Source organism: Neoarius graeffei, chromosome 9 (assembly GCF_027579695.1).
Source record: "Neoarius graeffei isolate fNeoGra1 chromosome 9, fNeoGra1.pri, whole genome shotgun sequence".
Lineage (NCBI taxonomy): Eukaryota > Metazoa > Chordata > Actinopteri > Siluriformes > Ariidae > Neoarius > Neoarius graeffei.
Genome location: NC_083577.1, coordinates 49,854,210 through 49,880,525, shown reverse-complemented (window position 1 = coordinate 49,880,525; position 26,316 = coordinate 49,854,210). Strand labels below are relative to the sequence as shown.

The 26,316-nt window shown below is 43.1% G+C and overlaps 1 protein-coding gene across 3 annotated transcripts in view; it reads left to right on the top strand.

The window, feature by feature from the left end:
* sema5ba (sema domain, seven thrombospondin repeats (type 1 and type 1-like), transmembrane domain (TM) and short cytoplasmic domain, (semaphorin) 5Ba) overlaps positions 1-26,316 on the top strand; it is a 249,449-nt gene that overhangs the window by 44,750 nt on the left and 178,383 nt on the right. For 2 of the 3 annotated variants that reach the window (XM_060929724.1, XM_060929722.1), the window contains exon 2: positions 10,185-10,263. The gene's annotated coding sequence lies outside the window, so the exon portion shown is untranslated. Of the gene's footprint in view, positions 1-2,191; positions 2,248-10,184; positions 10,264-26,316 lie in introns of those variants that run through there. The other variant, XM_060929723.1, reaches the window with a different exon arrangement.

The window sequence follows — 26,316 nt, the reverse complement described above, 5'->3', positions numbered from 1 at the left end:
ACCTGGCGACTTGTCCAGGGTGTACCCCGCCTTTCGCCCGTAGTCAGCTGGGATAGGCTCCTGCGACCCTGTAGAAGGATAAAGCGGCTAGAGATAATGAGATGAGATGAGATTTTTCATGTCAAAACTTAAAACCAAGGATCAGCAAAGTGGCAGCAATAAAATCAGTTTTCCCTTAATCAAGTAAATCAAACGGCCTGTCTAAATTTAAACCGTGAGGATGGAGACGTACATTCTGCGCTTTGTGCAGTCTGCTGTCTGAATTCTGTTGCAACTAAATTGGGCTACAATTACATTTCTGTATTGAAATGGAGGAAAGTCAGCATATCCACATGCTCGTGAGAGACTTGCTGTAGCTCCACCCACCAAACAAACCAAATCCAAAAATAAACCATTTAATTACTTAATACATCAATTATTATAAAATAATGATTCAACTAAACAAACATACAAAACACTTTCTGTTCACCCGGACCCCTTTGTGTCGATAAAATATCCATATTTACCACTAAATATTAAAAACACCCCTGTCGAAATGGACCACAACACCTGACACTTCCATTTCGCTGTAGTGATACAGCCTCCCGGTTTCTCACTGGAACCAGGAAATAGTGGTAGAATTGAATGGCGGTGTGTGAAACGGTTGTTTTACAAAGTCTTAACCAATAAATGAAAATGTTAACAGCCAATGGGAACGTTTGCATTTCGTGATACCAGATAATGTTTATACAGATAAGAGGTGAACTTATGTTCAAAAGAATGGAATATTTCAGTTTGTACAAAAACAAGTTTTAAAAATGCCGGTAGGTCTTTCCCTGCACTTCTAAAACAACTTATGCCGCTTTTCCACTACCAGCGCGGCTGAGTTGGGCTGAGCCGTGCCGTGCTGAGTTGGGCTGAGTCGAGCTGAGCGGGGCTGTTGGAGTTGCATTTCGACTACAACCGCGCTGAACCGTGCTGGCTGGAAATGGGTGGACACATTGGGTGGAGTTAGCGAAAGTGGGTGGACGTCACGTGATGTCGTTAGGCGGCGCAAACAGTGACATCAGTGACCTTTTAAGCGGTAGTCTCACGACCCGGATAGTAAACAATAAACATGGAGGACATGGAGTCGTTAGTGTTGCTGGTCTTGGTGCTGTGGCTTGTTGTCACTGACAACGCCAAGAGATACTGGCAAGAGCGTATAGATGAGGCGAGGCGCATAAGGCTTCAGAAATTCTCGTAATTCGTAATTCTTCTTCTTCCGGGTTCACGGTGTTTACAGATCTCAGCGTGCTCGCGGGGCGTGTGCGGGCATGTGAGGACACTCCTCCTCACCAATCAGTGCACAGGGGAGTGTCTCCTCACGCCCCTAGCCCCACTCGGCTCGGTTTGGCTCGCTTCAGCCCCACTCCAAAACCGTGCGAGTTTTGGGTGCTGAGTAGGGCTGAAGTGAGCTGAGTCGTGCTGCTCTGAGGTAGTCGAAACGCGAGCCGTGTCGGGCTGAAAAAGGGTAGTGGAAAAGGGCCATTAGAGTCACCAGTTAGCCTAACCTGCATGTCTTTGGGGGAAACCGGAGCACCCGGAGGAAACCCACGCGGACAACATGCAAACTCCGCACAGAAAGGCCCTCGCCGGCCACAAGGCTCGAACCCAGACCTTCTTGCTGTGAGGAGACAGCGCTAACCACTACACCACCGTGCCACCCCGTCACCAACTAATCAACTATTAAATTAGTTGGTAACTAATTTGGTCATTGATTTTAGTCGACCAAGTTGATTTAATCGTTGCACTCCTACTCTCAAAAGAAGTTTTCACTTTGCCTTCAACTTTGCCATGGTATAAAACGGGTTAGTTGTTTTATATGAATCCATTTTAGAATCTGTTGGGTTTTTAGTCTATTCTGAAAATTCAGGGTAGAATTATAGTCTCATCCCTTGATAACTGACTTACCAGTGCTTTCATATTATAATGAAATGGATACAACTATGCCTCCTGGGGCACAAATTAAAACCTGGAGCTCAAACCCAGGCTTCATGGGTTAAACTGCATGCCTCATACCCTGCTGACTATAGCATTCAGAATCTTTAGCTTGCTAACAGGCTCCTTTAATGTCATGCCCCAGGGATCTTGTTGAAGTGTGTTAGTAAATGTTTATCCCACAGTGAACACCTGGCTGGCTGGAGAACCTTCCTGCAGAGCCCAGCTTCCCCTGTAGCAGCATGATGGGACGTGAGCTGTACAAACACGAGCATCTCCATCTTCCCAGTATGTTCAGGGACATGTGGATAAGCCCATTTCTCATTTAAACATCAATCACTAATTAAACCTTACAGATGGGCTTGTGCAGAGAAGGGTGTAACTTTGCTGAAATGCTTCTGCCTATAATTAGATCTCACCCCAAAACAGTGTTTTAGCTCCTTCCAGGTCTGTCATAGCTGTTAACTGGCTTTTTAGTCAAATACCTTTCAATATTTCTAATGGCATGTTATTATAAAGTTCTTATCAGTATAAAATGTGGAAAATACGACTGAATGCTGAGACTTTTGTGTAGCGTTGTTAAATATAATATGAACTTCCTATCAAACTTTTGTTTTTAATTGTACTAGTACTAGGTGGTTTGCACATGCTGCTAGCTATGCTGTGACCTTTTTAAAGCAGTGACTCAGATGTTGTTAATGGATTTATTGAACGTGGACTTGGCACCCCAGCCAGTCAGATCATCGGAACAGGGGTTTGTTCAAGAGCCTCATTATTTCCTCCTTAATTACTCTGGCCTGGTCTCTATGCTGGCTTTACACGGCACCACACAGCATAAACCAGCTGAATCCTCAGGGACATGGCAAGCTTCTGGAGGAAAAGCTTTGTCTTGTGCCTAAGCTTAATTAAGTCCCGTGCTACAGGTCAATGCCCTTATAGGTTTAGAGGCTTGTTGTGCAAACTGAGGGGTGCAGTAGAAGGTGAAGTGCTTTTTAAATCCAGAAAGCACAGTGCAGGAAGGATTTCGATTGATTGCGCACAGATACATGGATGAATCAAATGAATGTAGATGATGAAATGAATAGATATGTGCATGATGGAGAGATTTGTTTGGCATGCTTGCAGCTTGCTTAGTCAAGTTTCAGTTAAATCCTTGAAGCTAATCTTCACTTTGCACATCTGCTCTGTTTTTCATAAAGCTATCTTGATCAGTAATTTTTCGTCACCCGTTGAAGTGTACCACCCTATCACACTCGGACAACTCGGCTTTCTGAAATTACATCCTCCAATTATATTGCCACACCACACTCTTAAATTTGAAAAAAAAAAAAAAAAACACCTATATACAACCCCGATTCCAAAAAAGTTGGGACAAAGGACAAATTGTAAATAAAAACGGAATGCAATAATTTATAAATCTCAAAAACCGATATTGTATTCACAGTAGAACATAGACAACATATCAATGTCGAAAGTGAGACATTTTGAAATTTCATGCCAAATATTGGCTCATTTGAAATTTCATGACAGCAACACATCTCAAAAAAGTTGGGACAGGGGCAATAAGAGGCTGGAAAAGTTAAAGGTACAAAAAAGGAACAGCTGGAGGACCAAATTGCAGCTCATTAGGTCAATTGGCAATAGGTCATTAACATGACTGGGTATAAAAAGAGTATCTTGGAGTGGCAACGGCTCTCAGAAGTAAAGATGGGAAGAGGATCACCAATCCCCCTAATTCTGCGCCGACAAATAGTGGAGCAATATCAGAAAGGAGTTCGACAGTGTAAAATTGCAGAGTTTGAACATATCATCATCTACAGTGCATAATATCATCAAAAGATTCAGAGAATCTGGAAGAATCTCTGTGTGTAAGGGTCAAGGCCGGAAAACCATACTGGGTGCCTGTGATCTTCGGGCCCTTAGACGGCACTGCATCACATACAGGCATGCTTCTGTGTTGGAAATCACAAAATGGGCTCAGGAATATTTCCAGAGAACATTATCTGTGAACACAATTCACCGTGCCATCTGCCGTTGCCAGCTAAAACTCTATAGTTCAAAGAAGAAGCCGTATCTAAACATGATCCAGAAGCGCAGACGTCTTCTCTGGGCCAAGGCTCATTTAAAATGGACTGTGGCAAAGTGGAAAACTGTTCTGTGGTCAGACAAATCAAAATTTGAAGTTCTTTATGGAAATCAGGGACGCCGTGTCATTCGGACTAAAGAGGAGAAGGACGACCCAAGTTGTTATCAGCGCTCAGTTCAGAAGCCTGCATCTCTGATGGTATGGGGTTGCATTAATGCGTGTGGCATGGGCAGCTTACACATCTGGAAAGACACCATCAATGCTGAAAGGTATATCCAGGTTCTAGAGCAACATATGCTCCCATCCAGACGACGTCTCTTTCAGGGAAGACCTTGCATTTTCCAACATGACAATGCCAAACCACATACTGCATCAATTACAGCATCATGGCTGGGTAGAAGAAGGGTCCGGGTACTGAACTGGCCAGCCTGCAGTCCAGATCTTTCACCCATAGAAAACATTTGGCGCATCATAAAACGGAAGATACGACAAAAAAGACCTAAGACAGTTGAGCAACTAGAATCCTACATTAGACAAGAATGGGTTAACATTCCTATCCCTAAACTTGAGCAACTTGTCTCCTCAGTCCCCAGACGTTTACAGACTGTTGTAGAGAGAAAAGGGGATGTCTCACAGTGGTAAACATGGCCTTGTCCCAACTTTTTTGAGATGTGTTGTTGTCATGAAATTTAAAATCACTTAATTTTTCTCTTTAAATGATACATTTTCTCAGTTTAAACATTTGATATGTCATCTATGTTCTATTCTGAATAAAATATGGAATTTTGAAACTTCCACATCATTGCATTCTGTTTTTATTTACAATTTGTACTTTGTCCCAACTTTTTTGGAATCGGGGTTGTATTATATCTCAATGTTTTACACACACACACACACACACACACATTTTATATATATATATATATATATATATATATATATATATATATATATATATGAGTCGTCAGGGACTTGGCAAGCTTCTGGAGGAAAAGCTTTATGAAAAACAGAGCAGATGTGCAAAGTGAAGATAAGTTTCAAGGATTTAACTGAAACTAGAAAAAACAATATATATATAAAATTTCATGTTTGTCTTTCAATAAACCACAACATCTCTGAACAGCTGTTTGAGTTCGGGACTGTCGATCCCAGATCCATGAAGCAGAATCTCCGAGGTGGCAGAGGACTTGTATTTCTTAATCAGTCACTCATACTTTTATCAGTTCAACTTTCTTCACTACAGACAAATCAAAACCTATCAATGCATGTGAATCTGATTTGTGTGGAGTTTTTTTTTTTCTTAAAATGTCTTTACAAAAGATCCCTTTCTAGATCATTCCAAGCTCAATGTTGGAAAGACACCCAAGTTTTGAAGTTATAAAATTCCTAAGATTTTACTTTAAGACAGTAAATGAATTTACCAGAATTGTTGAATGACTTAAACAAGCACATCTTTACAATTTCCATCCATCCATTATCTGTAGCCACTTATCCTGTTCTACAGGGTCATAGGCGAGCCTATCCCAGCTGACTACGGGCGAAAGGCATGGTACACCCTGGACAAGTCGCCAGGTCATCACTGGGCCGACACATTGACAAACAACCATTCACACCTACGGTCAATTTAGAGTCACCAGTTAACCTAACCTGCATGTCTTTGGACTGTGGGGGAAACCGGAGCACCCGGAGGAAACCCACGCAGACACGGGGAGAACATGCAAACTCCACACAGAAAGGCCCACGTCGGCCACTGGGCTCGAACCCAGAACCTTCTTGCTGTGAGGCAACAGTGCTAACCACTACACCACCGTGCCGCCCTCTTTACAATTTCCAATAATTTAATTAATATATATCCAAATTCATAAACGTCATACACTAAAACTGACATTAATAATGTTAAGTTATGTGTTGTTAGCCAAAAAACACTACCGAGACATTGCAGTTTACAAATATCAGCAATGTTTGCAAGCATTGTTGTACCTTGCTCAAGGCCACCCCACGTCAACCTAACTGACTGCATGTCTTTGGGTTGTGTGGGAAACCAGAGCAAACCCATGCAGAACATGCAAACTCCACACAGAAAGGCCCTCGCCAGCTGCTGGGTTCGAACCCAGAACCTTCTTGCTGTAAGGCACCCGTGCTCACCACTACACCACCGTGCCGCCAAAGCGATGAGCAGTACTAGAAGCTAGATTTCTGAAGAGTTCCATGCTGATGTAAATGCACAAGCAGCCACTGCACACCTTACTGCAGAGATTCATTTCTGTCCCCATCCCTGTTGCCGATTGGCTGGAATAGTGTTGTGTGGATCGGTCTGAGCCACTTTGTTTCCAATTTACAGAGTCAGGGCTGTGTGTCGGTGGTGTAGTGGTTAGCGCTGTTGCCTCACAGCAAGAAGGTCCTGGGTTCGAGCCCCGGGGCCGGCGAGGGCCTTTCTGTGCGGAGTTTGCATGTTCTGTCCGTGTGGGTTTGCTCCGGTTTCCCCCAAAGACATGCAGGTTAGGTTAACTGGTGACTCTAAATTGACTGTAGGTGTGAATGGTTGTCTGTGTCAGCCCTGTGATGACCTGGCGACTTGTCCAGGGTGTACCCTGCCTTTCGCCCATAGTCAGCTGGGATAGGCTCCTGCAACCCTGTAGAAGGATAAAGTGGCTAGAGATAATGAGATGAGGGCTGTGTGTGGACTCTTGTTTTACTAGATTTTGGATTTTTTTTCCCAGCACATCCAAAGAATGGACAGCTAGTGGAGCGTGAGGAGCTATAGCTCTGGAAAAATAATTAAGAGAGCACTTGAATTGTTTTCTTCAATCAGCATCTCTATGTATGGCAGCCATTTCATTCCAGTGTCTGTGTTGGAATTCTAACACAAGCACACCCCATTTTACTTAATGAGGTACTGATTAGGGGATTACCTGAACCAAATCTTATTTAATCAGAAAGTATAAAAACCACTGCTGTGGTCATCACTATCCTCTTGCAACAGGACCAGTTTGGATGCCAAAAACAGTGCTAGGAGTACCTTAAATTTAATTGGAATACAAAAATATCTATTCATCATGCCAAAAGAGTTAAGAAAAGTTTTGAGTGAGAAAAAGAAGAATTCAATTCTGGCTTTACTGGCAGAGGGATACGGTGAGCATCAGGTTGTGTCCAGCCTCAAAATTTCAAAGACGGCAGTTCATAAGAACAAGGTCAAGCAGCAGATGTTGGAGACAACAAAGTTACAGACTGGCAGAGGGCGAAAACGACTCTCCACTGACCGGGATGATTGTCAATTCCTTTGAATGTCACTCAACACCCATAGGATGACATCAAATGACCTACAAAAAGAATGGCAAATGTCAGCTGGGGTTAAGTGCACGGCAAGGACAATTCGAAACAGGCTCCTCCAGGTGGGGTTGAAGTCATGCAGAGCTAGAAAAAAGCCCTTCATCAGTGAGAAGCAAAGAAAAACCAGGCTGAGATTTGCTAAAGACCATAAAGATTGGACTGTAGAGGACTGGAGTAAGGTCATCTTCTCTGATGAGTCCAATTTTCAGCTTTTCCCATCACCTGGCCGTCTAATGATTAGGCCTCTCCAGGTCTCTGTCTACAAGCCAGTGTCTCGCACCCATCGCGAAATTTGGTGGAGGGTTGATGATGATCTGGGGGTGCTTCAGCAAGGCTGGAACGGGGTCGATTTTTGTTTGGGAAGGACACACGAATCAAGCCATGTACAAGGTTATCCTGGACCGTTTCGTAAGGCAGCACACTGAATTTCATTGTGCATCTTACACAATGACAATAAAGCAATTTTGAAAACTTGCTTCCTTCTGCTTTGACAATGTGCCCTAACTCTGAAGATTTGGGTTTTCCAGTAGGACAGCGCTCCATGCTCCACAGCCAGGTCAATCAAGGTGTGGATGGAGGACCACAAGATCAAGACCCTGTCATGGCCAGCTCAATCTCCAGACCTGAATTCCATTGAAAACCTCTGGAATGTGATCAAGAGGAAGATGGATGGTCACAAGCCATCAAACAAAGCTGAGCTGATTGAATTTTTGCACAAGATTGGCATAAAGTCACCCAAAAGCACCGTGAAAGACGAGTGGAGAGCATGCCAAGATGCATGAAAGCTGCGATTGTCAGGGTTATTCCACCAAATGTTGATTTATTAACTCATCCTAAGTTCAAACAGATAGTACTGCAGTGTTTAAAACCGAAAATGATCTTGATTTCTATGCTTTAGATGCAATCTGCATTTCGTTGCCTTGTACCTGTGACATGTGCAATGACAATCAAGTTGAATCTAATCTAAAATGCTCGAAGTGACAATGTTTTTATGTAGAATTTGGGGGAAATGTTGTCCATAGTTTATGAAATAAAACAAAAATCTTGATGTTCCTCAAGCACATACCTATAAATCAGGGGTCACCAAACTACGGCCCGTGGGCCAGATCCGGCCCGCCACCCCCCTTTGACCGGCCCCCAGCCCCTCTGCCCCCCATCACTTGAACCGGCCCTATGAGGCAATCCCCAAAAGTGGTCATGGCCTATTTTTTTAAATTGCTTTTTGGCAAATAATAACATGTCTGCATCTTGTATTTTGTTGATTTTATCAATTAAATTGATATATAGTTATAAAATGAACTATTCATATTTTCCGAATTTTCATCATATGCTCGCGATCAAGCAGTGACAGGCAGCGCACGCGCAGAGAACTGTCAGTGTTCAGGACAGCAAAATGGCTAGCGGTCAGCGAAAAGCTGACAGAGAGTGCAGAGTTTTTAAAGAACAGTGGACCACCGATTATTTTTTCGTTCAGTGTAAGGACCGTGTAGTTTATCTTGTATGTAAAGAAAGTGTGCCGGTTTTCAAAGAATATAATCTGCGTCGTCACTATGAAACCCGCCACAAAGAGTATGCTAGTTTGCGAGGGCAAACAAGAGAAGACAGGATTCGGAGGATGAAATGCGGACTGGCTGCACAACAGAATGCATTCCTTCACCAAACCCAGATCAACCAGGCTGCTGTCCGAGCTAGCTATAAGGTAGCTCACCTACTAGCTACCCATGGAAAGCCGTTTACTCATGGGGACTTTGTTAAAGTATGCATGCTTGCTGTGGCTGAGGAGGTGTGTCCCGACAAGAAGGATGCGCTCAACGCGGTGAGTCTCTCCGCACCTACTATGACCAGGCGAACCGAAGATTTGGGGGACAACGTGTATGACCAGCTGAATGAGAACGCGTCAGAATTCGAGTTTTTTGCTTTGGCCATGGATGAGAGCAATGACGTGCAGGACACAGCACAACTGCAATGTGGCAATGTGGCCCCCAGAGAAAAAAGTTTGGTGACCCCTGCTATAAATAGTAAAACCAGAGAAAGTGATACTTTTTCAGTGGTCTCTTAATTTTTTTCCAGAGCTGTATATTGGATATTTGATTTTAATCGATGACTGACTGCACGTTTAAGACCAGTCCCCTCATTGCTGAACTAGTTTTAATTCCTTAAAAAAAAGTTTTTACCCACCCCCAAATAATCTAGACATGGGATCAAACACTTCTTTTTGGCTTCTGTTTGAATCCTTATAGAATGACACTTAATAAAGCCAACTCTTATCTCATTTCATTTAATTTTCACTCCGTGCATAAACTCTGCTTTTCTCCCCTAAAAGGAAAAAGAGAAAATAGGCTAATTAAACAGGTCACACAGCAACATCATGAACAATAAATGTGGGTTGTCATAGAAACAGATCTACGCTTATGATTTTTCTGGCCATTTATATTTAGCACAATATCCTTGGTTCTACAATTCAGGGTTTTTTTTTTGCATGAAAATTTGGTCATGCAGATATTACGCACACTATTTTCCTCCTGCATGAAATGCTCCTAGAAACAATACACACGCAGTCAGTCGAGCGCAGTCCTAAAACTAATGCTTTCTTTGAGTGATGTCTTTCAAGGCTAGCGCCATTGTACTGTTTAGCGTCTAGTCCATTATCCCTCCTTCATAACCTTCTCTTAATCATGAAGTCTCCCTGTTTTATCCAAAGACAATGTCCATGGTATATTTATGGAGTAAAACAACTCCACTCCTGTGGTTTACCACTCCGCCATTTAATGGACTCATGCATGAACTTTCTTGTGTTTTCTTGTCCCAGGGTTTACGAAAGGATTACCTCTTGTTTCTGCCACAATCCTGCACCTCAAGAATGATGTTCTCGTGATGCCTTTGTGGAAGTAGGTCTCTGTTCATTTCGCTTATTACCTCAATATACAGTACTTTAGTGCTATCATGCAAATGACTGTATCTGGTTCTGTTTTGTACGCCAAATGTGTCTTTACCTGGATTTGGATTTTAACCTGAAGTGTGAGTAGGCCAAAACTTGCTTGAGATTTTATTTATTTATTTATTTATTTATTTATTTATGACAGTTCTTCAACCTCATTCACTCTTCACTAATGGACATGAATTGTTTTTATAATCCACACAGTTAATTAGTTGGTTCTGTTTCACTAATGCTGTGTTCACATACCGGTACGTATATACCGGTACGAAAGTGGTATAACTGTATCGATACAAAGTATACCGGTACAGTTTAGGGCATCTGTCCACACTAGTGAGAAATGTTTGCGGTTTTCTTTCACGGTAGTTGAAATGCGCGTGCGCGAAATGTTTCCGTGGTTACCGAGTAACTTCCTTCCGAGAATATGGCGGATGAAACAACGTGTGTGTGCTTTTTGTTGTCAGTGTACAGTCTGTATTTCTGGTGGTCAGTTATTCAGTCGAATCGTATAAAACGCGCGAGGCAGTTGAGAAAGAAACAAAGAAAACGAATCTCCGTTCTTCACTATTTTATTCAGCGAAGACATCGATTGAGGTGTGTGACTTTGCGCATGCGCATTATATTTGTATCGATACAGAGCCGCTTCATCTGTCCACACTACAGCGAAGCGCTACAGTACCGATACTGTACCGGTACGAAACCCATACATTTGTGGGTTTCGTACCGATACAGTTATACCGCTACAGTACCGGTATAGTTGCTAGTGTGGACAGGTGTTGCGGTACGAAAGTAGTATCGTATCGGTACAAAATCCCTAGTGTGGACAGGGTATTAATGTAAACAAACTAGTAGCCTAATTTAAATGAGCAGCGGTTACTGAGGATGCTAATGTACTGTGTTGCGCTGCACTTTGATGTTAATGAAGATACACCGTTGTGCAAGCTGAAGGTGTGTGCGTACACGTGCGTGTGTGTAAAATTTTATTTATATCTGGATATATACAGTGGCATGCAAAAGTTTGGGCACCCTTACTGAAAATGTCTGTTACTGTGAATAGTTAAGTGAGCAGAAGATGAACCGATCACCAAAAGGCATAAAGGTAAAGACGACACATTTCTTTTCGACGTTTTCTGCAAGATTTGTGTATTATTTTTGTTTTGTACAATTGGAGAGTGAAAAAAGAAAAGGAACACCATGCGAAAGTTTGGGCACCCCAATACATTTGAGTCCTCAGGTAACTTTTACCAAGGTTCCACACCTTAATTAGCTTGTTGAACTGTGGCTTGTTCAAAGGTCAGATGATGCAGATTTCAAAGCTGTATAAATTCTCTGTCTCCTCAAACTTGTCCCTAAAATCAACAGCCATGGGCTCCTCTAAGCAACTCTCTCGCATTCTGAATAATAAAATAATTGATGCTCATGAAGCAGGAGAAGGCTACAAGAACGTAGCAAAGTGTTTTCAGGTAGCTGTTTCCTCAGATTGTAATGTTATTAAGAAATGGCAGTTAACAGAAACAGTGGCGATCAAAGGTGAGGTCTGGAAGATGAAGAAAACTTTCTGAAAGAACTGCTCGTTGGATTGCGAGAAAGGCAAATAAAAACCCCCGTTTGACTGCAAAAGCCCTTCAGAAAGATTTAGCAGACCCTGGAGTGGTGGTGCACTGTTCTGCTATGCAGCGACACCTGAACAAATATGACCTTCATGGGAGAGTCATCAGAAGAAAACCTTTCCTGTGTCCTAGCCACAAAATTCAGCGTCTGAAGTTTGCAAATGAACATCTAAATAAGCCTGATGCATTTTGGAAACAAGTCCTGTGGACTGATGAAATCAAAATATAACTTTTTGGCCACAATGTGCAAAGGTATGTTTGGAGAAAAAAGGGTGCCAAATTCTGAGGGCCTTTCTATGTGGAGTTTGCATGTTCTCCCCGTGTCCGTGTGGGTTTCCTCCGGGTGCTCCGGTTTCCCCCACAGTCCAAAGACATGCAGGTTAGGCTAACTGGTGACTCTACATTGAGCGTAGGTGTGAATGTGAGTGTGAATGGTTGTCTGTGTCAGCCCTGCGATAACCTGGCGACTTGTCCAGGGTGTACCCCGCCTCTCACCTATAATCAGCTGGGATAGGCTCCAGCTTGCAGGGGCTTCAAAGTTTGCAAGAATAGCAGGGTACAAATAATTTACAGCAGGGTGCAAAATGGTAAAATGTCTGCCAGCGGCAGACATAATGCACGCAAAGCGTGCAGGGATATATAGATAGATAGATAGATAGATAGATAGATAGATAGATAGATAGAGAGATATGCAAGTACGAATTTTTCATGGGGCGGGATGGTTTGGAACAGGTTGTCTAAAATTGGGATAACATTTACCCGGGACGGGTATTTGAGGCGGGTCGTCTAGCTTAAGCTTGATTAGTGTTGTTACGCACGCCAGTGTTTCCCACAGAAATTTTGGAGACTATGGGGGCAGCCCATGGGGGAGGTGTTTAAAATTGAGTGATATGTTAAATATTAAGTTATTACTGAAAAACTATTGATTAAAAAAACAGACACTGAGAAATGGTCCTATAAACAACTTTACCAATATAAAAGATTACCAGGACTACAAAAATGCAGAAAAATAGGCTTTACTTATCCAAATGCACCTGTTGGTTCAAAAGTTAAAGTGCAGAGAACCTCACAGCACAACATGAAGTTACCTTAAAATATAATATAAATGCCTCAGCTTTCATGGAAGAAAAAAAAATATTAATACTAGTGCTGTGTGCAGGCAGTCTCTCCTGAAGACTAAATTAAACAATAATTATAAACTAATAAAATAAATGGCTCAGGCTTCATAGAAGAATGATGAACAGTATGATGCTGAAGCTGCCTAAACAATGGAAAATAAAATACCATTTTGGCAAAAACATTGGCATCCATTAATTTCTTGTATTAAGTAAAAAAATATGTTGCCAGATACTGCTGACGTTTTACAGCCCAAAATATGTTCAAAACCCGCCAAAATGCACTTAAAACCGCCCAAATTGGGCGGGAAAATGCGCAATCTGGCAACACAGGCGGCGGTAATGGCTGCACTCGTGTCGAGGATGTAAACACAGTTGACGCGGCAATGGACATACATGACATAGTGGATGTAATTTACGGTCACAACTTTTTTTGCTGTCAGAAATATTTAATATTAAATTTTGTGACTCGACTGACAATAGCCGGCGGCATAACAAGCCATAGCCGGCGATTTGTCGCCATAGCCGGCTACTTTTGAGACCGCTGAGCTTGCCTGTGACCCTGTAGGACAGGATAAAGTGGCTACAGATAATGGATGGATGGATGGAGGGTGTGTAAGACTTCTGCACAGGACTGTGTGATTTTATATATACACAGCTGGATAGTACAGTGGTAATGCTCACTGACTACGACGCAGGAGATCGGGGTTCGAATCCCGGTCGGGGCAAAACATCATCCAGTAAGGGTCCTTAGGCAAAAACCCCTCATGATATATCAGCCTACCTCAGGAATGAGTGAAGACATAACTGATAGAGTCATACCGGCTCAGACGTTGCCCGAGTCAACAAGGTCTGCGTCAGTTGCTAGGGAACCAGGGCAAACTGATGAGAAATGGGCTACTGGAACAAGACATCGATGGACGAGGACAGAAAATACGGAATTGCTGGAATGCTACTCTACAAGCAATCCCAGATTACATGCAGCGAATGTGGGACTATTGGATACTTTGAAACCCACAATCAAGGCTAACAAATAAACAGCTATTAGCCCAGTGTTCCAACATCCGTAATCGAAATCTACTATCTCGATTAGAGCCAGGAAGACAGGTCAGCTGTCTTCAGACAGGTCAGGGGAGATGTCAAGGAAGATTGTGACCCAACTGGAAACCTGGAGCCAACTGGAAACCCCGACGAATACCGAAGCTGAGTTGCCAAGTACCTTCAGAAGATCTACTAGTAGATGTGAATGCTGCTCTGAAGACAATCTCCACAAGAACCATCACTGAGACCAACAAGCTGATACACAGTACAGCAACAGTAATCATGGAGATGCTTGGACACAAGGTGGGCTCGGGACATAACAAACAGTATCCACCATGGAAGAGACGATTAGAGGCCAAGATAAAGGCAGCACGGAGAGAAGTTAGCCAGCTAGCTGAACTACAGAAAGGGAACATGGTGAATAAAGGGGCACCCAGGAAGTACAACTCACTCTCCATACCAGAGGCACTCGAAACTGCCAAACAGCGACTAACAGCTGTAGAAGAGATCAGTTGAAGAGATACACCAAAGAGGGAGAGGCAAGAGAATAAACAAGCTGTTTTCCACTGAACCAGCCAAGGTGTACTCTCAGTGGCAGGGGAACAACAACCGGTCAGACCCACCAAGAGCTGAGGTGGAAAAATACTGGAAAGACATATGGGAAAGAAAGGCATCACACAACACCGATGCCCAATGGTTAGTGGACCTAAGAGCTGACCACAGCAACCTCCCAGAACAAGAACCAGTAACCATCTCAATGGCAGATGTCCAAGAAAGAGTGTCAAAGATGAAGAGCTGGACAGCACCAGGCCCCGATATGATCCATACATACTGGCTGAAGAAGCTAACTGCACTCCATGAACGCCTAGCAGCACAGATGAACCAGCTGCTGAGGGATGGGACCCACCCAGAATGGCTAACCCAAGGCAGGACAGTCCTAATCATGAAGGACCCCCAGAAGGGACCCATCCCATCCAACTACCGGCCAATTACCTGTCTCTGCACAACATGGAAGGCCCTGTCAGGCATCATTGCGGCAAAAATGAGTAAGCATGTGGCTCAATACATGAGCGAGGCACAGAAAGGGATTGGCAGTAACACCAGAGGAGCCAAGCACCAGCTACTGGTCGATAGAACAGTCGCCCGAGACTGTAAGAAGAGACAGACCAACCTGTGCACTGCCTGGATTGACTACAAGAAAGCCTACGACTCAATGCCACACACATGGATACTGGAATGTCTGGAACTGTATAAGATCAACAGGAACCTAAGGACCTTCATCCAGAACTCAATGGAAATGTGGAAGACAACCCTAGAGGCCAACTCAAAACCCATTGCCCAAGTCAACATCAAGTGCGGCATATACCAAGGAGATGCGCTATCACCACTGCTGTTCTGCATAGGCCTGAACCCCCTCAGTCGGATCATCACGAAGAGCGGCTACGGGTACCGATTCCGTAGTGGGGCAACAATCAGCCACCTGCTCTACATGGATGACATCAAGCTGTATGCCAGGAACGAGCGAGAAATAGACTCGCTGATCCACACCACCTGGATCTATAGGGATGTCATTCGGATTGGACAAGTGTGGCCGGATGGTCTCAAAGAGAGGCAAGATGGTCCGGACTGAGGGGATTGACCTACCTACCAGAGGGCAACATAGGTGATATCCAAGACAACTACAAGTACCTTGGCATCCCACAGGCTAATGGAAACCATGAAGAGGCCACAAGGAAGTCAACCACAGCCAAATACCTCCAGAGAGTAAGGCAGGTCCTGAAAAGTCAGCTGAATGGTAAGAACAAGGTCCGAGCCATCAACATGTACGCACTACCAGTCATCAGATACCCCACTGGTATCATAAACTGGCCAAAGGAGGAGATAGAAGCCACAGATATCAAGACTAGAAAGCTCCTCACCATGCATGGAGGGTTCCACCCCAAGTCTAGCACCCTGAGACTATACACTAAGCGGAAAGAGGGAGGCTGAGGGCTAGTGAGCATCAAGACCACGGTCCAGGATGAAACACCGAAAATCCGAGAATACATCAGAAAGATGGCTCCAAAGGATGAACTGCTAAGTGAATGTCTCAGGCAGCAGAACCCTGATGAGAGTGCAGAGGAGGAGGAGGAACAGACAACCTGGAGGGACAATCCCCTACATGGCATGTACCACCGTCAGATAGAGGAAGTGGCTGATATCAAGAAATCCTACCAGTGGCTGGATAATGCAGGACTGACAGACAGCACAGAGGCACTAATCATGGCAGCACAAGAACAGGCCATAAGCACAAGAGCCATAGAGGCCAGGATCTACCAGAGTAGATCAGACCCAAGATGCAGACTGTGCAAAGAAGCCCCCGAAACAGTCCAGCACATAGTAGCAGGGTGTAAGATGCTAGCTGGATCAGCGTACATGGAGAGGCACAACCAAGTGGCTGGGATAGTATACAGGAACATCTGCAACCAGTATGGAATAGAAGTACCCAAGTCCCAATGGGCCATACCACAGAAGGTGGCTGAGAACAACAGGGCCAAGGTTCTGTGGGACTTCAGCTTCCAGACTGACAAACAGATCCTGGCTAACCAACCGGACATAGTGGTGGTGGACAAAGAGCAGAAGAGGGTGGTGGTGATAGATGTGGCGATCCCAGCTGACGCCAACATCAGGAAGAAGGAACATGAGAAACTTGAGAAGTATCAAGGGTTGAAAGAGCAGCTGGAAGGTGTTTGAAGCCCAGTGTGATGTTTCCACAGTCTGTGATGATTTGGGGTGCCATGTCATCTGCTGGTGTTGGTCCACTGTATTTTATCAAGTCCAAAGTCAACACAGCCATCTACCAGGAGATTTTAGAGCACTTCATGCTTCCATCTGCTGACGAGCTTTTTGGAGATGCTGATTTCCTTTTCCAGCAGGACTTAGCACCTACCCACAGTGCCAAAACTACTACCAAATGGTTTGCTGACCATGATATTACTGTGTTTGATTGGCCAGCCAACTCGCCTGACCTGAACCCCATAGAGAAACTATGGGGTATTGTCAAGAGGAAGATGAGAAACACCCGACCCAAAAATACAGATACGCTGAAGGCCACTATCAAAGCAACTTGGGCTTCAATAACACCTCAGCAGTGCCACAGACTGATCACCTCCATGCCACACCGCATTAATACAGTAATTCATGGTAAAGGAGCCCCAACCAAGTATTGATTGTATAAATGAATATACTTTTCAGAAGTTGGACATTTCTGTATTGTAAATCCTTTTTTTTTATTGATCTTAGGGAATATTCTAATAATTTGAGATACTGGATTTCTGATTTTCATGAGCTATAAGCCATAATCATCAAAATTAAAACAAAAAAGGCTTTAAATATTTCACTTTACATGTAATGAATATAGAATATATGAAAGTTTACCTTTTTGAATTAAATTATGAAAAAAAGGAACTTTTTCATGGTATTCAAATTTTTTGAGATGCACTAGTATGTGTGTGTGTGTGTGCATATATATATCTGCAGTCCAGTCCCCCAGTGTAACCTTATTACCTTCTGCAGTCAGGCTTTTAAAGTCTTCCTAGTGAGGAGTCAAAGAACCAAAAACAGGAAAGGATGACCTGCTCAGTGAGAGGCTACAAGAAAATATTCTCCGTTCTGGCATTCTTTAGTTTTCTCACCTTTAGATCTCTTTCACGTTCCTGGTCTGTGTCTCTATCCCTGTAGAAAGTCAGCCAGGCTTTGTAAAATCCATCTAGAGTTTGATCACGTTGTTGCAAAACATCCTATTTCGCACCTAAATATGATACACGTATTTTTATTCTCAAATTTTTTGAGTAACTTTCATGCTTCTTTAGGTACATATCCAATACATGCAAGTATCACGGTCAGTGGCTTATGTACATGCACAGTGAAGTGCAATGCTAAAATCACTGCTTGCACCTCTCCTGCACCCACACATCTCTCGGGCACAGAAGTGCCAGTAATAGCTACAGGAAAAAAGCAAAAGCAAATCACAAAATGCAGTCTGTGTTAGTATTTCATTTATTTTGTACATATCACTCCTATAGTGATGCAGGATCTCGCCAGTGTGACTTTTCTAAACTATTTTGTGATTAATGACCCGTGCATCATGTGATAGTATTGATGTGAAAAAGTTGTGTATAACAGACGTCACTAATAAATGTGTTTTAGTGTTGCATCTGAAGCAAAAAAAAAAGAGTAATGTTTAAAAAGTCAACATGGACAAAGTGAACAATTTTCAAAAGGAGCATTTCAATAGGAAGAAAGTTAATGGTGAAATACGGCCTGGAGCATAAACCCCTTGCCGACGTTCATCACCATTCCCCCATACACACTGCATAGAGTATCTATTTTTGAGAGCAGCATGTTGGACTGACTCCCACAGCTACGTTTAATTGGTTGGTTGTTGGCTTAACAAACTTGACCATTGATGTGTAACACTCCAGCAAAGTTATGCTGTTTTTCCTTTCCTAAAACTTCAAGCATGCATACTTGTATAACAGTGAAATTTCATATACAATATCTAGAACTGCAGTTGGTTCCTAGCAGAAGGTAGGCTTTTAGTAGTGCAGTATACTTCGAATCATCTGGGGACACGAGATAACAAATTAAAGTACCTGGAGTTCCAGCACTCACTTTAACTTTCTGTGTATACTGTCACAGACAGGCTAGGGCTCTAACCTCCTTGGTGTACAGTCTCCCTGAACCCTTCCCCTCGTCATATTCTATCAGAGCGTCTCCCAAAACCTAATCTGTGACCTAAATGTTCCCCAAATGATATCAGCATTGCCACAGAGAAGAAGCTGCCTTGTGTTTGTTCTACTGGTGTCCTGTTCCCTGTGTAATAAGGCCAAGATACTGCTATGTTCTCTTTTTCCCATCCTGTTGTTTGCAGATATTGGACTCGGGATAACAATAAGCCGGAAGAAAACAAACCCTTTTAAAATATGAATAGAGTGAGACCTAGAATGGGACTCCTCCTCCTCTATAAGGCCGCTCTAAGTCTTCTCCAGCCAAAGTAAAGGCATTCCATTATCCCTGGCAAATTACCACACAGCCTTTATGGTCTGGCCATGGCACATTAGTGTGCCTTAAGACATGGCATAGCTGTGCCCATTCAGCCAACAAAGAGAGGGTCCACTGGCAGATCTTTGGCTGGTCACACAGAAGAGCTATTCACACCCGGCTGTACGAATGGGGCCGTACGGCGAAAAAACCTGCCACAGCCAAGCCAAGACATGTTCTCAGCCTAGTTTTGGTGCATGAACAAACATGTATCTCTTTAGCAGAAGTTTCATCACCCAGCTTCCCAAACAACCAGGGTTCAGTGATGAAATTTTATAGATTGTTTAAATTTCCAGAGATAGAGAAGTGAAGCTCTTTGTTACAATACTAATCTTGCTTGGGTTAGAATCATACTTTATGGCTGAACCACATCACAATGTGATCAAGTTTCATCTGGGCACAAGGTGCCTCTTAAGAGTGCATGTGCTACTGCGTTACCTATTCTTATGGAGAAGTGCATTCTTATTCATTGCAGTTAATCAACTTAATTGGTATAATGGCCCAGGTTCACAGTGTAATCACACCAATCTTAATGTATTAGGCTTCATTTCATAGTAATGATATGATGCAAATGTCTACAGCTTCACAAATGTGACATAAATCAGTTCAATATAAATATTCGGTAGACCTGCGAATTGTTTTTGCTCTTGAATCAACTGTAACAAACCAGACTCAGGGAGTTTAAGATCCATTTTCAATGTAAGACAGTCCAATAATCAAATTGGTACAGCAGACAAGGGTCAAAACATCTCATCTCATTATCTGTAGCCACTTTATCCTGTTCTACAGGGTCGCAGGCAAGCTGGAGCCTATCCCAGCTGACTACGGGCGAAAGGCGGGGTACACCCTGAACAAGTCGCCAGGTCATCACAGGGGTGACAGACACAGACAACCATTCACACCTACGGTCAATTTAGAGTCACCAGTTAACCTAACCTGCATGTCTTTGGACTGTGGGGGAAACCAGAGCACCCGGAGGAAACCCATGCGGAGAACATGCAAACTCCGCACAGAAAGGCCCTCGCCGGCCACGGGGCTCGAACCCGGACCTTCTTGCTGTGAGGCGACAGCGCTAACCACTACACCACCCTGCCACCCCGGGTCAAAACATAAGGCATAAAATATCAAAGCCAGAGGATGATCCAAAGGGTAGTCGTGGACCGAAGCAAAGGACCAAAGGCAAAAGGTTTAAAGATCATGGAGATAAACAAGACTCCGAGTATGCGCAAGGAGAATATTGGCAGGACTTCAGAGAAGTACAACTTGTGAGATTACAATTATTTCACAGTATTAGAAGGTCACACTAGATTGCAAGGTCAAAATGATTTATTTATTTATTGTAAGGCACGGAGTAGGCGGCACGGAGTAGGCGGCACGGAGTAGGCGGCACGGAGTAGGCGGCACGGAGTAGGCGGCACGGAGTAGGCGGCACGGAGTAGGCGGCAAGGTGGTGTAGTGGTTAGCGCTGTCGCCTCACAGCAAGAAGGTCCGGGTTCGAGCCCCGTGGCCGGCGAGGGCCTTTCTGTGCGGAGTTTGCATGTTCTCCCCGTGTCCGCGTGGGTTTCCTCCGGGTGCTCCGGTTTCCCCCACAGTCCAAAGACATGCAGGTTAGGTTAACTGGTGACTCTAAATTGACCGTAGGTGTGAATGTGAGTGTGAATGGTTGTCTGTGTCTATGTGTCAGCCCTGTGATGACCTGGCGACTTGTCCAGGGTGTACCCCGCCTTTCGCCCGTAGTCAGCTGGGATAGGCTCCAGCTTGCCTGCGACCCTGTAGAACAGGATAAAGCGGCTACAGATAATGAGATAAGATGAGATGAGAAGGCACGGAGTCTTTTCACAGTCCTTAATGAGCTGAACTGTGGTCAAGGTGAAAATCCATAGTGATGTGCTCTGACTTTTTTAGTTCAGGTAAATTCAGTTTTATTTATTTGTATAGCACTTAACAATAAAGCTGCCTTGAGCTGTTGTTCAGAAAAATCTGATCCAGAGTTGGATCCCTAAAGCCTAGGTCACAACCGGACGTACGATTTTTTTGGCTGTGCGATTTTTGGCATTTCCCAAATCACTGCGTTTTTTTTTTGTTCGTGGAGAAAGACACACGTTGGCCATAAGTTTGTCTTGCAACCTGAAAAAAACGTCAGCGCCCGTCGAGTTTGTTTGACATGACAAAGAACCTCTGCAGCCAGTCTACGGCTCGAAAATCAGCACGTCACACGCGCGCCCTCCATGCGTTTCTTGCGTTTTTTGCACGTAGACCGGCCGTAGGAGCACGTACGGCTGGTTGTGACCGAGGCTTAATGAGTAAGTCAAAGTTGACTGACAAGGAAAACTCTTGGAGATGACCCGAGGAAGAAACCTTGAAGAACCAGACTCAAAAGGGAACGCCTCCTCTTCTGGGTGACAACAGTGATGCTGAGATTATAAATGATTACATTCAACATGTGTAGAATATTTAAAGCAAACAGTACAATGTTGAAAGGTTGTTTGATATGAGCTGATTCTGTCTAGGATGCGATGAGCCCTGGACTTTCTAATTACAGCATCAAAACAGCGAATAGGTTTTCAACCGAGACTTTTCCTGAAACAGATCCATTCTGCCACATTCTGATCTCGCTGTAGTTTACTTGAGAATGCAGGGCAGCCCGTTAGCAATCTAGAAGTTGTAGAAGCATGTTTCAGTTTCTCAGCATCATATAGGTTTAGCATATTTGTTTTGGCTGTTTCTTAAATGGGAATAAAAAAAATAAATAAATAAATAAATAATAATAATAATAATTAAATAAACCAGTATAATAAATCACTGTAGGTTTAGATTTCACAAAATGGCCATCGAGCTCAAGGGCAAAATCAGGCCTGAGCTCTGAGGACAGCACTGAGGACAGACTTGGTACCCAGCAATAATATTCTTGTTTTAGCAGAATTTGCAATGGAGTTTGTTTTACAGTCTTGTACCATTTTGATTAGCTGTATTGCTAAAGCTTGCTGAAACGATAAGTGTATCAGAGTTGAAGTGGAAGCCAACATGTCTGCAAATTGTATGTCTGTGTGATACAACCCCGATTCCAAAAAAGTTGGGACAAAGTACAAATTGTAAATAAAAACGGAATGCAATAATTTACAAATCTCAAAAACTGATATTGTATTCACAATAGAACATAGACAACATATCAAATGTCGAAAGTGAGACATTTTGAAATTTCATGCCAAATATTGGCTCATTTGAAATTTCATGACAGTAACACATCTCAAAAAAGTTGGGACAGGGGCAATAAGAGGCTGGGAAAGTTAAAGGTACAAAAAAGGAACAGCTGGAGGACCAAATTGCAACTCATTAGGTCAATTGGCAATAGGCCATTAACATGACTGGGTATAAAAAGAGCATCTTGGAGTGGCAGCGGCTCTCAGAAGTAAAGATGGGAAGAGGATTACCAATCCCCCTAATTCTGCACCGACAAATAGTGGAGCAATATCAGAAAGGAGTTCGACAGTGTAAAATTGCAAAGAGTTTGAACATATCATCATCTACAGTGCATAATATCATCAAAAGATTCAGAGAATCTGGAAGAATCTCTGTGCGTAAGGTTTCAAGGCCGGAAAACCATACTGGGTGCCCGTGATCTTCGGGCCCTTAGACGGCACTGCATCACATACAGGCATGCTTCTGTATTGGAAATCACAAAATGGGCTCAGGAATATTTCCAAAGAACATCTGTGAACACAATTCACCGTGCCATCCGCCGTTGCCAGCTAAAACTCTATAGTTCAAAGAAGAAGCCGTATCTAAACATGATCCAGAAGCGCAGACGTCTTCTCTGGGCCAAGGCTCGTTTAAAATGGACTGTGGCAAAGTGGAAAACTGTTCTGTGGTCAGACGAATCAAAATTTGAAGTTCTTTATGGAAATCAGGGACGCCGTGTCATTCGGACTAAAGAGGAGAAGGACCTTGCATTTTCCAACATGACAACGCCAAACCACATACTGCATCAATTACAGCATCATGGCTGCGTAGAAGAAGGGTCCGGGTACTGAACTGGCCAGCCTGCAGTCCAGATCTTTCACCCATAGAAAACATTTGGCGCATCATAAAACGGAAGATACGACAAAAAAGACCTAAGACAGTTGAGCAACTAGAATCCTACATTAGACAAGAATGGATTAACATTCCTATCCCTAAACTTGAGCAACTTGTCTCCTCAGTGCCCAGACGTTTACAGACTGTTGTAGAGAGAAAAGGGGATGTCTCACAGTGGTAAACATGGCCTTGTCCCAACTTTTTTGAGATGTGTTGTCATGAAATTTAAAATCACCTCATTTTTCTCTTTAAATGATACATTTTCTCAGTTTAAACATTTGATATGTCATCTATGTTCTATTCTGAATAAAATATGGAATTTTGAAACTTCCACATCATTGCATTCCGTTTTTATTTACAATTTGTACTTTGTCCCAACTTTTTTGGAATCGGGGTTGTATTAATTAGGTGTAAGGCAGAACTGTTACAATATATTCCACTTTTTATGAAGTCTAATTTTAACAGGGACTTTTACTGCCTGAGAAATGAAATATATCTTAATAGGATGTCAGTACCATCCCAAATATAACATAGAGTTAATACGATACACTCAGGATCGTTACACTGTCTACGGGCTACTGAATCTTTTCATTATCATCACTGAGTGGTTAAAAAGCAGTGTCGAACTTTGTCTTTATTTTTCCTGTAGCCAAAGACTAGCTGTTTGCAGCCAATTAAGTCAGCTTTTTAATTCCTTCTCCCGCTCTCCTGTCTCTCTGCCTGTCTTACCAGCTCAGTGTATCAGCATGTGGGCTGTGACTTACTTGCCTCTCAGCTCTCTCCTTCCTGCTCTCGCTATTAATTGGGTTTGCTTATTACTTTGGTTGAAGCATTAAACCCTGAATAACCCATGCACATTATTACTGTAAGCACTCTCTTGTTAAATTGGTACAGGGACCACTGCAATGCTTTTGTTGTTCATTTCAAAATGAAGAAAAACTCCTTCGGGGACACAATATTTATGAACACGTTTGTGTAGGTGTCCATGTGGCCTTTGGTAAGCAAAGAAAGATTGTGAAATGCTTCCTGAGATTTATGAGAGGGAGGCGTTGAGGAAGGACAGTGGCCAGAGGCAGGGTGAAGTGATTTGGAGCTGTGGGGGTGTATTGCGGACAGGAGATCCTCAACAGGTTTGGCTGGTGATTCAGCATGTAAAGGTCAGGGAAGATTATTCCTGGATGTGATTAAAATAAGGTTTTCACCATAAGTGTGCTGAAAATGTATATTTCAGCTACAAGTATACTATATGTATGCTCAGAGTGGGCTTTTGTTCCTGTGTGTGCAGGGATGAGAGTTTTCCGCTTTTCGGCGGACTTCCGCTTTTTCCGAGTAAAAAATGACCTTTTTATATTATGCCAAGTCCTTTGAGAAATTTTTTTTATTAATTTCGGGGGGGTTGGGGTATGTTCTTTCATGCTGTTCAAACTTGGGCCCTGTCCACACGGCAACGGATTCAGGTGAATCTGATAAAAAATTTTGATCGTTTCGGCCTGGCGTCCACACGGCACCGGCGTTTTGGGTGCCCCAAAATGAAATCTTTTGAGAACGGGTTCTAGAGTGGAAAAATCTGGCAACGGCGCCATTGCGAAGTCATCTGGATGAGTAGAACGGATTTGTTTACGATGACGTCACAACCACATGACTAGAACAAGCAGCACTCTCGCGCGCATCATTCATAACAACAGAAATTGAAATTGTTTACACATTAACCTGACTGACCTGCCAGACAGACAATTTCCACCTGCTTTGACGAACAGAAAGTACAGCCTTCCACACAAAGCAACAGTTACCTGACTATAATGGAGGCAGAGGGGAAACGGGTCAGAAGACCCTTCAACACTGTTTTGTATGAACCACTGCATTGCATTCACTTTTGTATACAGCTTTTCTTTTAAATAAACAAGTAACTGAACCATTTCTTGAATTTCTTTTTTTTATTGGGTAAGACTGCTTTTCAAAATGTTCACACACAATAAGAAAATGAAGTTATATAAAACTATGCACACTAATAAAACTAATTTGTACACACAGAAGGCACGATTTCCTCGCGTAGTTGCAGACATCTTCTTCTTGTTGTTGTGTGTTTGTTCCTGTGAGTGCTTCACGCCGGGTAGAGGAAGGGGTTTATGCGTGTAACAGACGTTGCGTTGTGTTGTTCACCAGTCTTTTTATTCTGAAGAAATGAGACACAAATACACTGCTGAGGACGGGCTGCAAACGTCCAGTGGCATTGGCGCTTACATTTCCAAAACGAACTGAAAGAGGCCAGCGCCTCGTTCCCATAACTACCTGTGCTCTTAAAGGGCCAGCGTAGAATTTCCCCACCACTACACACAATGGCAAGTGGAAAAAAATAAACCCGTTACATGCGCATGCGTCCTACTTCTTCTTCTATTGTTCTGGTGTCTCCGATGGGACCGTCTTACAGCACACGTAGAGGTGTGGCATGTGTATTGCATCGTTTTCAGCAAGCGTTCCGTTGCCATATGGACCTGATATTTTACTGATCCGTTGCCCATGTGGACACGATTTTTTTTTTACCCGCTAAAAAAAGAATCTCGTTGCCGTTGTCATGTGGATGTAGCCTTAATTAACTCCAACGATGTTTACACATTATTTGTAAGTCGCCATCTTTAGTCTCGTTTAATCTCGTTGAACGTGATGTAAAATTCGCGTTATCTACATTGTTATTGGTCAAAACATCGATGTCGAGACCATAATAGCCAATCAAAAGAGTTTTTACAAAGATACCCACATCTGTTTTCTTTTATCAAAACTTACACATGTTCGTGAGCTGCATATCAAAAATACGCTCCTCTATTCGGCGTTTTGTCTCAAGATGCCGAATACTATTGACAAGCGAGATGAAGCGAAGGTACGTGAACTTGATGCTGGTATAAAAAACAAGTTTAACAAAGCGAAAGGAAAGCAAGAGAGGAGTGTGAGAGAGAGCAGAAGAGAGCTAGGTTAGAGCATGTAAAAACACAGGAGGAGCTGGCTAATGAAAGAAAAAGGAAAAAAGAGAGGACTGATGAGCTTTTGGCTTTGGCCAAGAAGCTGAAGAAGAAGTCTAAGGCTACGTTC